Genomic DNA, 14959 nt, shown 5'->3' with positions numbered 1-14959 from the left:
ATATAATTAACTATATAATTAAATGACATGTCTTAAGGGGAGATCGTAAATTATACATATATAAGAATGTAGATTAATTTTCATAGGTGAGAATATAACATACATACATACATCAGAACATATACAACTTAGAATGTGTATGACCTAAAGAATACGTGTTACAACATTTAATTAATAAAAGTTAATTATAAGAACATAACTTGATTATATACAAACATAAAGAATGTACATCATATAAGAACATGTAAAGATTATATATAACTTAAATGTTAACTCTTAAACCTTAATGCTAAACAATAGTCCTAATTACTAAAATTGGTCATAATCCTAACTAAAAAACCCTAATCATAAATTATAACCCCTAATCTTAGATGCTCAACCATAACTCCTAAATCTCAATTTGAACCGTAGACCTAAATGATAAATGTTCAATAATTAGTAAATTATAATACTTGATCCTAATTTTAATTATAAATATTAAAACAATGTGTTAAAACCATAATCCAAAATCTTATCCCTAATAGAAATCCTAACCCTCTAACCATACTTCTAACAATGATGTAAACCCATGCCCTAACTGTCTAACCACACTTCTAACAATGATGTAAACCCATGCCCTAACTGTCTAACCACACTTCTAACAATGATGTAAACCCATAACCTAAAACCTAAATCATAATCATAAATCATAAATGTTAAACCATGACCCTAAATGGGTATGTGCAAGATCATGATCAACTAAACTATGCTCTTAAGTGGCAATAAAAAATCAAAAAATTAGGGTTATGTCAACTTGACACGCAATTTTCTACTTGTTATTAACTTTATATCAAAAATTTGAGAGAAAATAATCTCTAGAAAATTGAATCTAATTTCTAAACTACTAGGACTTATCTCAAAAAAATAAAAATTGATTGGTCAAAATTTTGAATTTTAATGCAATATTACAAAAATTCCAGAACAAAAATAATAAGGAGACGTATGTCAGACCACCTTAATCAAAATCAAAAGATAATATTTTTTAATAACATTCTATATATAATTAATAGACCCATGCCGGGATGTTACACATATTTTTGGGTATTTTTATTCTAAATAAATAATAAATAATTAATTTTTGACTTTAGTATTTAATCCTAAATACAAAAACCTAATCTTAGATGCTCAACCATAACTCCTAAATCTCAATTTCAACCATATACCTAAATGATAAATGTTCAATAATTAGTAGATCATAATACTTGATCCTAATTTTAATTATAAATATTCAAACTACGTGTTAAAACCATAATCCAAAATCTTATCCCTAATAGAAATCCTAACCCTCTAACCATTATTCTAACAATGATGTAGACCCATGCCCTAACCTTCTAACCATACTTCTAACAATGATGTAAACCCATAACCTAAAACCCTAATCATAATCATAAATCATAAATGTTAAACCATGACCCTAAATTATACTAAACCCTAATCTTTGTACACTAAGATCCTAAAATGTTAAATTTAAATGCTAAACTCTAATTCTAAAAGCTATAAACTAATTTTAAGTACTAAACCATAATTATAACCCTAATCATAAATGGTAAACCCTTATACTAGTTGATAAACCCCAACCTTTATCCTAAATTATAAGCCCTAATCATAATCCTATCCATAAATTTTAACCTTAATACAAACCATAACATTAAAAATAATACTAATAGCAATGTCAACCCATATCCTAACCCTATAAATAATACTAATAGAGATGTAAACCCATACCCTAACCCTAATCATAATTATAACCCTAAATCCTAAATGCTAAAGCCTAATACTAACCCTAATTTATAGAAGTTAAAATTTGTACTCCTAACTTCCGACCATGATCCTAACCCTAATCGCGGTCTCAATCCTAAATTATAGCCCTAACCATAATCCTAACTCTAACCCTAAACCTTAACTAAAATAATTATCCAAACCCTAACCCTAACCATTATCAAAACCCTAACCTAACCAAACCCTAACCCTAACCATTATCCAAACCCTAACCCTAACTTTGATCTTAAAATTTAATTTCTAAACCCTTATTATAAATGATAATTTACCCTAAATCATAAATTTCATATGCTAAACCCTTATCCTACATTCTTAACCATGGACCTTAATATTAACCCCTAAATAATGCTAAATTATACTCGTATAAACCCTAACAATGTCATAACTTGGTCCTAAATCTTACCCTAAAATTGAGTCTAATTATAACCCTTACACTAAATCCCTATTTCAAAACCTAATTGAGGCCTAACTTACATAAAATTAAAAGAAGTTGACCCTAACCATAAATTATAATATTACATTTGAGATACATGCATACTTAAACACATGTACATGTACATGAAGTATGACCCTTGTTTTAAATGATATGTACCCCAACTTGAAACCCAAACCTCAAAATTATCCTTTAAGAGTAATATTAATAATTTATTACCCTAATTGAACTCTGACAATACCCCCCAAAGTATAATAAAATCCTAACAATAAATTAACTATAACCATAACCAAACTCTCAACTTTAAAGTTATCTTCAACCCTAACTATAAATCAATAACTTCCTCATTCTAAGTGCTAACCTTAACTCTAAACTTGATTTTCCTTAAATCATAACATTTATTAAACTAATATATCCATATTTTAACCCTAACTATAATATAATCTAAACTATAATGATAACCTTTAACCCAACCCTAACATTCATGATAACCATAACCTTATTTGAATCCTAACAAAAGCTCAATTTGAATCATAAGGACCAAAATCATAAAAGCCTAGAGGTTGTTTGAACTTTAGTATAAACATTAATAAAAAATTATTTAGCCATCATATTAGACCTTGGACAACATATCTCATGATAAAAGATCAATTGAGATTCTTGTAAATGATTTAAAAACTAGTTTGCATAAAAGCTTGAAAATAAGGGATCAAAAAAGTTGTCAAAAGTTGACCATTTTTTTCCTCGAGATAACCTAAACTTGAACATCTATATGAAAATTTGGAGATACATCCATTAAAAAATTAGTATGATAAACTTAGAATACATTCTTGTGAGATTGACTCAATGAAACATGGGTCAATGAGATTGACTCATAAACTATATGATTAATTCCTTATAGAAATAACACAATGTCATAATATAATTAATGTATTTCAATAGAAAACTTGAATCAATCTCATATAACTTTCAATGTTTTGAATTGCACTTCTTAGAAAATTATAAAAACATATTATTTAAATGTCTAATAAGATGAACCGTTTATATTTCTTATACAATTAGTAATCAAAAGTTACAAAATAGGAAAACTATTATATATATTTTAGAATTTAACTACTCCAAATATTTGGTCTAGGGGATAAAATAAGATCTAATTTATCCTTAGATCATGTTAGATTATTATATATATATATTTTAATTGATGTTTTATGGACCAATGTGTTCAAATTTATAATTAATTACACATTTAAAGACTAAATTTAGAAGGATTCACATGTGACCAACCTTTGTGACACCACACGTGATGTCTCAACAAAATGAATTTACTTAAATTATCACATGTATGTATGTATGTATGTCTCTGACTCTAAAGTTCTCATGTATATATGTATATGCATTCAATCATATATTTAAATTTGATTAGCTCATATATGTGTACATGTTATAGATTATCTAGACATGTGTGATGTACATTCAAAAATTACATGTATAATTTTTAATTAAAAATAAAAATTAATGTGTATAGTAGACAGTTTAGCTCTTGATACGTTTCTACAGATATGGCTTCAAATGATCAGATTGTTGTGGCTCCTCTTGTAGCCCCTGATGCAGTTCCTACTATAGCACCAGCTATAGAACAAGTTGATGTAGTTCCTATTGCAACGCTTGATGCAGTTCCTATTTCGGCTCCTCATCTAGCTTGTCATGTTTGTAGTGCCTACCACTTCCTGCCATTGCCTATTTAGTTTAGTATATATTGTGTTTGTACATGCATAATTTTTATGTAGGTTGCAGTTACCGGGTATAGACTCCCCTGAATTGCCAAGATGAGCGTACCCTATCACATTATCTCAATGATAAGAGAGGGGAGATAAATTCTCAAGTCCAAATCTCAACCCTTTAAGCCATTTGTCCTAATTGGAAAATTAGGACAAGTATCTAAGTTGAGTACCCTCCGAGTGCATCAGATGATGTAATTCATGATTTAAACCCTTAGTTTGATTTTGTATGTATTTTGGCTATGATGAATTTTCATATTTTTACATTGTGAGTCTTTGGAGTATTTTCTATTAATTATGCCTAATTAAAAGATTTAATTAATGGTTTAATTTAATGGAAAATTAGTATGGTATTTTAATATTTATTTTATTTAATTAATTGGGAAATTAATTAAATAAAATAATTAAACTTTAAAAGTTGGAATGTGACAATATTTATTTTAATAATAATATATTGGAGTTCATTTTTTTTCTATTAGATATAAGAGTTACAAAAATGAGAAGAACCAAAAAGGTCACCACGAGAGAAAACGAGGCCAGGCCTCACCACAGAGAATCAGAAACCGTTGTACATTAAGTTAGAAGAATAATAGAAGAGTAGAGGAATAATCTAGCCAAGAATATCATAGGGCGTATCCACCCACACTGTCCACCCTAAGGGGCCCTCCATCCAAACAATTCTTTTGTGCTCTTGAATGTGCATCATCATGAATAATTCCTCTTTTCTGGCATGTCGTTTCTCTTTGATCTCCTTGATCAACCTATTACAAGCATGCGTGAAAACTTGCAAGTCATCCAAAGTTTTATGCCATTGGTACCCATCATGCAGGAACCTTCTCAATTTTTCCTGCTCAATCAACATGGTAGCCTGCACCTGCAAGTAGATTTAAAAATAAGTGAGTTTTCAAAAAAACTCAGTAAAACCCCTTTGCTTACCTTGGTACCTTTCCTCGTTCCTACATTTCCAAATCTGCCAAAGAATGTTAGACGACAAAATATTCCAAAATAAATTGGTATCTTTAGGAAGACCATCAATATGCCCAGAAATAATATCAAGAATAGTAACATCAATAGGATAGACGATGCCAAACATATTCCATAATTCTTTAGCAAAAATATAGTCAAGAAGGATATGTCTACCAGTTTCAGGAACTCTACAAAAATTACAAGTATCAAAATTAGAAAGATCTCTCTTAATAGGCAGCCTGTCCAAAAGGACTAACCATCTGAAGCATCTAATTTTAGGTTCAACATAATTCTTCCATAAAATTTCAAAATAATTTTTCCAATCATTAGCATCAAAAGAAGAGTACCAAATGGTATTGACATGATCAATAATATCAGTGTTACAAGCAATAATTTTATAAATGTTCTTAGCCTTAAGAAGGTTAGTGACAACACCATCAGGCCATTTACACTTTAAATACCTATGAGAATCAACATTGCAAATAATAGGAAGACCAATAGTAGCTTGCACAATCATGTTATAAGTTCTTCTATCAGAGTTTGGGATACCATATTTATTCTTAAGCTCATTCCAGGGCAAAATATGATTTTGCTCATAAAGGTCCATGAATTGCTTAATACCTTTCTTAGCCCAAAGTTTGGTAGAAAACCCTTGAGTAAGGGCCAAAGGTTTGCCATTAAGGTGAAGATTCCACCAAATGGACCTTTCACCATGTAGTTGATTTCTAGAGTGAAACTCTCTGTGAGTGATGAATTTCCTGACATGATCCCAAGCCTTCTAGATAGACCTGAAAACCATGGAGCCTTGGACCATAACAGAGAAGTTTCCAAGTAGGAGATCACAAAAGGGGAGGTTAGTCCAGGATTTAGCTTTCTTAGGAACACCCCTTGCAATGTTATTTCTAACCAGCACTTTCCAAGGAGAATCACCCTCCATGGACTGAAAAATCCACTTGGCAGACAGAGCTATGCCCTGAGTTCTTAAATCTTTCAGCCCAAGCCCCCCAAGGGTTTTCTTAGTTCTGCACCAAGCCCACTTAACAGAATGAATTTTATTATTTCCTTTGCCATCAGACCAAAGAAAGCTTCGAATGGACTTCTGAATTTCAACAATCTGATAGTTATTAAATAACCAGCTGGAAGAGTAATAAATGGTGTAAGAGGACAACATTTTATGGCAAACTTGAATTCTACCTGCCAGAGAAAGGGCCCTGTTATGCCATTTTCCAAGCTTCTTATCAATCTTCTCTTTAACCCAAGACCATATGTCTTTGAGGGTAGGCTCCACCGAAAAGGGGATCCCAAGATATCTGGTGATCTTATTAGGACCACCCCATTGAAAGCTGAATTGGGAAAGCCAATTCGGGGGTTGCTCCTCCCACCCTAAGCAGATAGATTTAGCTTGGGAGATCTTAGCCCCAGATATAGTACAGAAGAGACTAAGTTTATCCAGCAAAGCATTAAAGTTACTTTCTGATAGTTCAAAGAAAAGTGCGGTATCATCCGCCAATTGACAATTGATGAGGTCTTCATTATTGGGTAGGTAAATACCTCTGACCTCAGGAGAAATGGAATTATCTCTAAGGATATAGAAGAGAGCCTCTGAGGCAATCGCAAAAAGAGAAGGTGCTAGAGGGCACCCCTGTCTAATGGATCTACCCAGAGGAAAAGGAGCAGAGAGAGCACCATTGACTTCAACCTGAGCAGAGGCATCATTAAGAAGCATCTGTACAATTTTACAAAAGAAGGGAGGGAATCCGAAGGAATCTAACATCATGAGAAGAAATCTCCACTCAACCCTGTCATATGCCTTCTCAAAGTCGAGAATAAGCATGGTAGAGCATTGATGTGAGCATTTAGACCAATCCATGGCTTCCCAGTTAGTTATGAGATTCTCTAGAATGTACCTACCCTTGATGAAACCAATTTGGGTGGGATTAATAAACTTAGGAAGAATATTGACCAACCTAAGAGCCATGATTTTAGCCAAAATCTTATAAGAAAAATCAAGAAGGGTAATTGGCCTCCAATTCTTAATGAAGGTCTTATCACCATCTTTAGGGAGGAGCTTAATAATACCTTTATTAACATCCTGACCCAAGGAACCCTTAGTCAAAGCTTCAGAATAAAGGTCCTTGATATCCTTACATATCCAACTGATATTGGATTTATAGAACTCAACTGGGAAACCATCTGGGCCTGGGGCTTTATCATTATTGAGAGCCTTGATAGCTCCCTCAATCTCCTCAATAGATATATCTTTAGCAAGAACAAAAATATCTTCTGAGTCCAACTTTTTAGGAATGAGAACTTTGCATTTATCTCTTATAGACTCAGCCTTAGAGATAAAAAGGCCCTTATAATAGTTGGCAAAAGCCTGAATAATAACCTCAGGATCAGTAATATCATGATTATCAATCGAAAGTCTATCAACGGACTCTTTAATATGCTTATGTTTAAGAAGGTTAAAGAAAAACTTAGATCCCCTGTCCCCATATAAACTTAGATCCCCTGTCCCCATATTAAAGCTAATAAATATTTTAGCAATTAAGTTTTGGAAAATGAAATTTAAAAGTGGAAAATATATTAAAATTATTAAAAGATTCTAGATTTCATGTGCTTAAAATATAAATATATTAAGATTGAAAAGTGGAATTATTAAAGTTAGTGCATGAGATTTAATAATAAATTAATTAAATTGGAAAGAGTAAAGTAAATATTATATTAATTAATGTGCATTATTTTTAATATTTAGGAGTTTGCAATTTCTTGAGAGTTGTCATGTAGACAACACAGAAGTTTGTACTCTAAGAATGCACAAGTTGTCTACACTTAGGAGTTAGCATTTTATTTGAGCACATGGTGTCTACAACCTTAAGATTCATCTAGAAGGTTGGAGAAGACTCATGCTTGGTTGTCTTGCTTATCTTCTAGTTGTTTCTAGAGACACTCTAGATGCATCTTAGAGGCCTTTAAATAGAGGCTCTCCTAGTGTGTTTGGACAAGCTTCAAGCTTCAAAGCTTATATGCATTTGAGAAACTCATATGCTTCTACATGCTCATATGCTTCTACATGCTCATTCTCATATGTTTCTACATGTTATTATGCTTCTTCAAGCACTTCTTGTCACGTTGAAATTCAGTTGGCTTGGATCATGGAGGAATTGAGAATGTTGGAGAAGGAAGGAATTTTCTATGGACTTCTGAGGCATGGAAAATTAGCATCAGTGTCCAGGTGCACTCGTGATATTATCATATTTTCTTTTCACTCTTTCTCTTCCTGTCTTCCTCGTGTCTGTTATATGTGTCTGAATATTCTCTGTGATTGCATCTGCAATTTTGAAATTAGAATCTAGATATGCTATTTGGTTGAGAAGAAAACAATAGAAAAACCTTAGATCCAATTAAGGAGAAATAATTAGATATGAATCGGGTTTAGGTTCGAATTTATATTAAATTAGAAAGACAAGATTTGGAATTAAAATAGAAATTTTATGGTGAAAATTTGAATGATTAGATGTAATCTTTCTATCAATTATATTTTTAGATGCGTATGAATAAACCCTTTTATGGGTAAATTTAGAGAACAATTATTTTAAGAGGAAATTCTTAATTCATCACAAATTGTCTTGTCGCTACCCCTTGGATAGACCCGAACTTAGTCATTCATAACTTTTTATCGTGAACGAATTTATTCAATCGCTCCAATCAGAATTGGTTCAACTTGGCCCTCTCCAACATATTTCAATTTCAGCCTGATCCAACGGTTCATTAGGGAGATATGGCCTTTGTACTGAGACTATTTTATTCAAGTACAAATATTTCTCCATTTTCCATAACCAAGAGTTCTTTATGCTTAAATTTCACAAAAATAATATATCAAAGCATGGAATGAATTAAAGATATTATTGCAATCTTCCCTTAGTAGAATCTTATTTTTATGCATTAGTTTTATATGATTTATTAACTAATCTAATTTAATTAAGATTAGTTAATAGTAGAACAAGTATAATTCATCTATTTATCAACCAACATAGGAGGTATTTAGTTGAGATATTAATATTGGAGATTTATTATAATTTTTATTAGTAAAGTAATAATTTGAACATTGATGGAATGATACATAGTTGACTCTTAATGAATGAAACTAGTATTAGCTGATAATCATGTAGTTATTGACATAGCTACTAGTTAATTTAATCATAAAATTAATTAGATTTAATTGATAATAGAGTTTTAATTATTTTATCAAGGGAATATTAGTATTCATTGAAAGTATGACGAATGTGGTCATTATAGATTTATTAATAAGATTCTCAATATGGCTTGTTATTAGATATTAACAAATTATTATTATTGAATTATTAATATGATCATTTGAGTATTGAATTATAGTTGACTTTCATCTTATAGAATTTTAGTTAGTTATTAGTCAACTGATATTAATTAGAACGTTGTTATGGTTATGCAATTATTAATTAAATCAATTAATGAGAGTTAATTAGATTTAATTAATAATTAAGTTATGTAATGGAGATTTAATTGGTATAATTCTTTTAACGAGATTGTAGATTGTCTATATCAAAGTTGATAAGTCATGACTTGAATTATGACTTTAGATATTATATGGTTGTCAATGATGATAACGATTAAATTAAAAGAATCAAACTTTAGTAATGCTTAATTACGTTTCTAATTGAAAACTATTAGAATGTAATAGGTCATGGATGGTGTACCTATGTTAATTGATCATTTTATTAAAGTTATAATCTTCTTATTCGAAGATTGATAATTGGTTCTTTTATGAATGAATAATGATTCTTTGATTATGTTGAAATGTTGAAGTAACATTAAGGAATAGTTATCCAATTAGTACTATGGATCTTAGGAAATAAAGCAAATGATTTAATGAGTAAATATTTATCCTTAAGTTATTCTTAGAATGTAATTCTTAATAATAGAAGGATAATGCTATCAGGAAACAAATGGGTTGACATGTAGGTCAAATGATAAATCCTATACACTTGAAGTATACTTGCAAAAAAAAAAACTAGAAACCCTTACACATTATTCAACTATGTGAATTTAGTAAACCAAAACATGTGTTTGCATCGTGTATTCTATATGCTTCTTGTTTTGGGTTTTGGGTTGACTAGTATTAACCAGTCCTAGGTTGTTACCAGAGGCTCGGGGGTTATGAGATGTGTTGGCATGTTGATCTTATTTGGTCTTGATCTTTATAGGCCCAACCATGGTAATGTGATCATATGCTCTATGAAATGTTTATATTTACTGATTGTTATTGTTCATCAGGCTTCATGTGTGAAGCTGAGATGTGTGTGTCAGAGACACTTTAGCTAATCATTTTTGAGTCATCGATCAGTTATCCTTGGATTATTTTCTAGTCTCCATGATGGGACTAAAATGTGAATATATTTCTTGATGATGTCATGTTGTGACATGTTTGACTCAACCATTTTGGAGTCTTCTATCAGTATGATTTTGAGATGTTCTTGGTTGCTTGTTGAGAACCAATGGATACTTATGATTATCAGTGATGCCTTCAGTTGCCAATAGAGAATTGTTGTGGTCATGATTTTCTATGGATTCTTTTTAGATGCTCATGGAGATTTGATGATTCTTATCTTGGAGATTTGATGATTCTTATTATGGATATTTGATGCTTTTATCATGGATATTTGATGATTCTTTTTATGGATTATCTTTTGAATTTTCTTTACAGTCGCTTGTATAGGACTGTGATGATTTTATGATTCCATGAGCTTAGGGTAGGTAATCTACTTGTAATGTCAGGAAGTGGCTTGCAATGGGGGCCAAGGCCCTAAGTGGCTACTAGGGTAACTCATTGTAAGTTTGGTTAATAAGTGATAACATTTACACACTAAATAGGAATTAAATGAACCTAAAAAGATAATTGTTTTGGTTCTCTCCCATGCCTTGAGTGCTTGTACAGGCTAGGATGGGAGTAGTGAGAATGCATGGTTGCGACCATGCATTCTGTAGTATGCCTCGTCAGTATGAGAGGATACTAGTGGCCGCATGAGATCAGTATGGACCTGTGGAGTTTAGCTAACTACCAGGGTAACTTGTACGTGATAATTGCGATGACACTTTTCCACTTGCAGAGTAGGTTTTCTACATGTCATTGTGTGCCTCTGAGAATTAGATGTCAGTTTTGTGTGATTGGAACCTTTGAGTTAGTATACTTTTAGGATTCCTAGACTTAGAGAGTATCTATGCTTTGTGATTTTGATAGCCTGTTAGGGATTTGAGATTATCTCCTTAGCACGGTGGGAGTGGACCACTTAGGTTCCACGCGGTCGGGTGGTAGTGTTTTATCACTCTTATCATTTGAGATCCGTCTGAGATACCATGGCTGATGCTTTCTTGGTTGGTATTTACCTTCATTCTGTTCTTGGATCATTATGATAGATGATATACCTTGTGATGGACGTATTTTCTGGTATGTTCCTTATATTGATGATTTGCATACATTAGTTGATGATTTATTATGCTTTACTTTATGTGTTAGTAGGATGTTTTTAGGAGTGACATTCCTACTATGTTAATAGCCGATGATCTCTTCGGTGCTTTGGAATGCTACGCATGAAGGGATGGATAGGATCCACGATGGTCTAATGATGCTATTTACAGTTGGGAGGAACCGTGCACTTAGTTATTTATGTTTGTGATATATGGTTATATTTTGTGATGGATGTTTATATCTTTTGTGATGATGTAACATGTATGATATGTGGTTTCATTTATGTTATTGCATGATGGATTAGTATTGGATGATGATGTACTTTATTTACATGGATGTATATTCTGTTAAGCTTTTCATACCTTGTAACATGTACAGTGGATGATTGAGCTAAACTAAAATGTAAATTCTAAAAGGACACTTGCATATTGTTTAGGAACATTGGATGTATCATTGTTATTTCATAAGGATTAGATGTTAGATGAATAGTTAATTTAGATGTGATTCAACGTTAAGGGATCCTTAAAGAATGTAACCTGTCATGTATGTTATGTTTACTTCCATTTGAATTGTTACTATTGCTTTCGCAAATTTTATGAATGGTTTACTTTCATGAAAAAAAAAAATGTTTGGCAAACTTAGTAAAATTCTTTGGATCCCTTGGCGGGGCATTACAATGTTGCTCATGGTGGGGCTTGTGCTATAGCTCATGGTGGGGCTCATGGTGTACCTTGAGGTAGGGATCATCATGCAGCTCATGTTTTGGCTCTAGGTGTAGCTCCTAGTGTGGATCTAGGTGGTGTAGGTCCTGTCGTGGCTCCTAGTGTAGCTCCTACTAGAGATCCTACTGTACCACCTCCATGCATTGATATTGATGCTTTATTTGCATTTTCAGAGCAAGAGGTTACTAGACTACAATAGTTTATATTGTCCTCTAATGATGGTCTTTATAGGGACATATGTGCTATGATATGTAGGAGTTTATAGGATCTGACAACTAGATTTAGAGCTCGCCATTCATTTACTCCTAACATATTAGCTTCTATATCTAGGGAGTTTAGGGCTGAGATTTTAGGAAATGCATCTTTTGATGATGTCAAGAGAGTGGCCCCCAAGATGTCATCAAAAGAGAGCTCTTTCTAGGATATGAGGGAGCACAGGGTAGGGTGAGAGGCTACCGAGTCACATGATGTAGAGATTTAATTATTTCTAGCATGATCTATCCTAGGGTTTTAGCTACACATGGTTGTTATCCTAATAATGACCAGATACCTCTTCATTTTGGATAGTAATTGTATGTTGAGTTTTGTGTGGGGCTCAACGTCAACTACTTTGATATTCCTAATTATTGTGGATAGAGGCATGGTCAGATTGCAGATCGTGACCAATATCTCACTGCACATCATTTGCCACCTACATATGTCAAACAGTTTGTTGGAAAGAGACTGCCTCCTATGACTCCAGCACATGCACCTATTGCAGATAGAGTTGTCATTGTTTCCTAGAGGGGAGCAATTGACACTATTTGACACATTACATCTACAGCCACCAGTATCACATCTAATTCTATTGGTCATTATATTCATACTTGACATCCTTGTCCACCTACTTAACCATCTTTAGAGACATCTAGTAGCACTTCAGGCACCTCCTCAGATGATGCATATAGAGCTGTTGGGCTATCACTACCAGGTGATGTTCGTGGTCTTTCAGGACATCAGACACATATGGATTTGGCACTATAATTTTTGGACAATATGTTGCACATTATCAATTATATTTTTGATACACAGGGGATTCAAGTTCACTTAGTGATGGATGCTATTAGATAGCATCAGAGCCCCGACATAGTTCCACAGACACAAGCTACCACACCAGTGATAGATGATACACTTGTGTAGAGCTCACAAAATTCAACACCAGGCTCATGGCACTCTATAGATGACTTAGGCATACAAGTTGGAGATGTCTAGATCATAGTTGAGGGTCTTGATGATTTTGGTGAGTAGTTGTGAAGCCTATCTGAGATTGATACTAGTTCGACCCTGGGTATTTCATCATACATGGACCTATTGTTTTGACCTAGCAACACTAATTCTACACCATTACCTAGCCAGTCACATAGTCCACTTCATTCAGATTTACTAGTAGTTGGACATGGTGCTAAGGGTGGTTTAGTAGGTGTCAGAGTTTTAGGCTCAGGTGCATCTGTAGATGATATGATGGAGTCTTCTTATCATCTTCCACCTTCAGAGACCTAGGTACATATATAATTTAATTTTAATTTTAAATATATATGGAATTAAAAAATATGAATTTATTAAAAAATTCAATTCAGATATATATAGATATTTAATTTAATCTTTAACTATATTAAATCATGCAGGCACAAGTCACTGAGCACATGGTTACATGTAGTGTTGGTTCAAGGCATCATGTATGTGAGAGAGATGATTCTATTGAGGTACCCGATAGTACTCAGGTACTTGAGTTTTAAATAGTTTGTTTAAAGTTATTTAAATGTTTCAAACTATATATATATATGTATGTATGTATGTATGTATGTATGTATGTATGCAAGTCCATATTTAATCTGAATGTACATGTACATGTATATATATGTTTAGATAGAACTAGATAATGTATGTATATGTATATATATTTGTAGGGCTCGGTTGATGCGCCTCGATGAGAGGATGTATAGGAGACTCGATTAGAGGGTCCTTCTATTCATATGTGTCTTGAGGGGTCCCTCTAGTAGTAGATCTTTATATATTTATTGATGCATTTATATATTGGAGATAGTTTACATACACGTGTATTTTAGTACCTTTATGACATACATGTATACATATGTTTCACTATTTATTTGATTATTGAGTACTTCAGTAGTTAGATGGTCACATGTATATATGACTTTTTATATTTTTCTATGTGCATGTATTTATTTGAGATTTTCAATTTGCATATGTCTGCATTTTAGTTGTAGAGATATATCAAATCTATAGATGTTTATTCTTGAGACGTGTATATGTGTATTTTTTTTGTATTATAGCTATAGAAAATGATCTTGAGATGTGTACATGTATATATACATGTGTGTTATATTTTTTACAATACTTATAGTATAATATTCTTCATTAATAAAATTATAGCTTTTAAACTTTAGATTTTATTGTCATTATTATAAAATAATCAAATTAACTTCTCTAAATATAGGTACTTCAATAGTTAAATATTCAAAGAAGTTCCAAATTGATCTATGAACCTAATTTAAAATTTTGAAAACGAATAATAATTTAAATAGGGTGATTGAGTTGAATTAATATAGGTGCTTAAAAGTACTAGATTAACCCAAATGATTTAGATTATAAATTTAAAACATTATAGCTAATTGTAATCATTATATGAAATAAACAATTAGAAGGACTAACTTGATACCTAAATTTGGTAAATCAA

Source organism: Cupressus sempervirens, chromosome 5 (assembly GCF_028749045.1).
Source record: "Cupressus sempervirens isolate cs-2001-9-10 chromosome 5, ASM2874904v1, whole genome shotgun sequence".
Classification (NCBI taxonomy): Eukaryota; Viridiplantae; Streptophyta; class Pinopsida; order Cupressales; family Cupressaceae; genus Cupressus; species Cupressus sempervirens.
Note: the sequence above shows the minus strand (reverse complement) of the source record.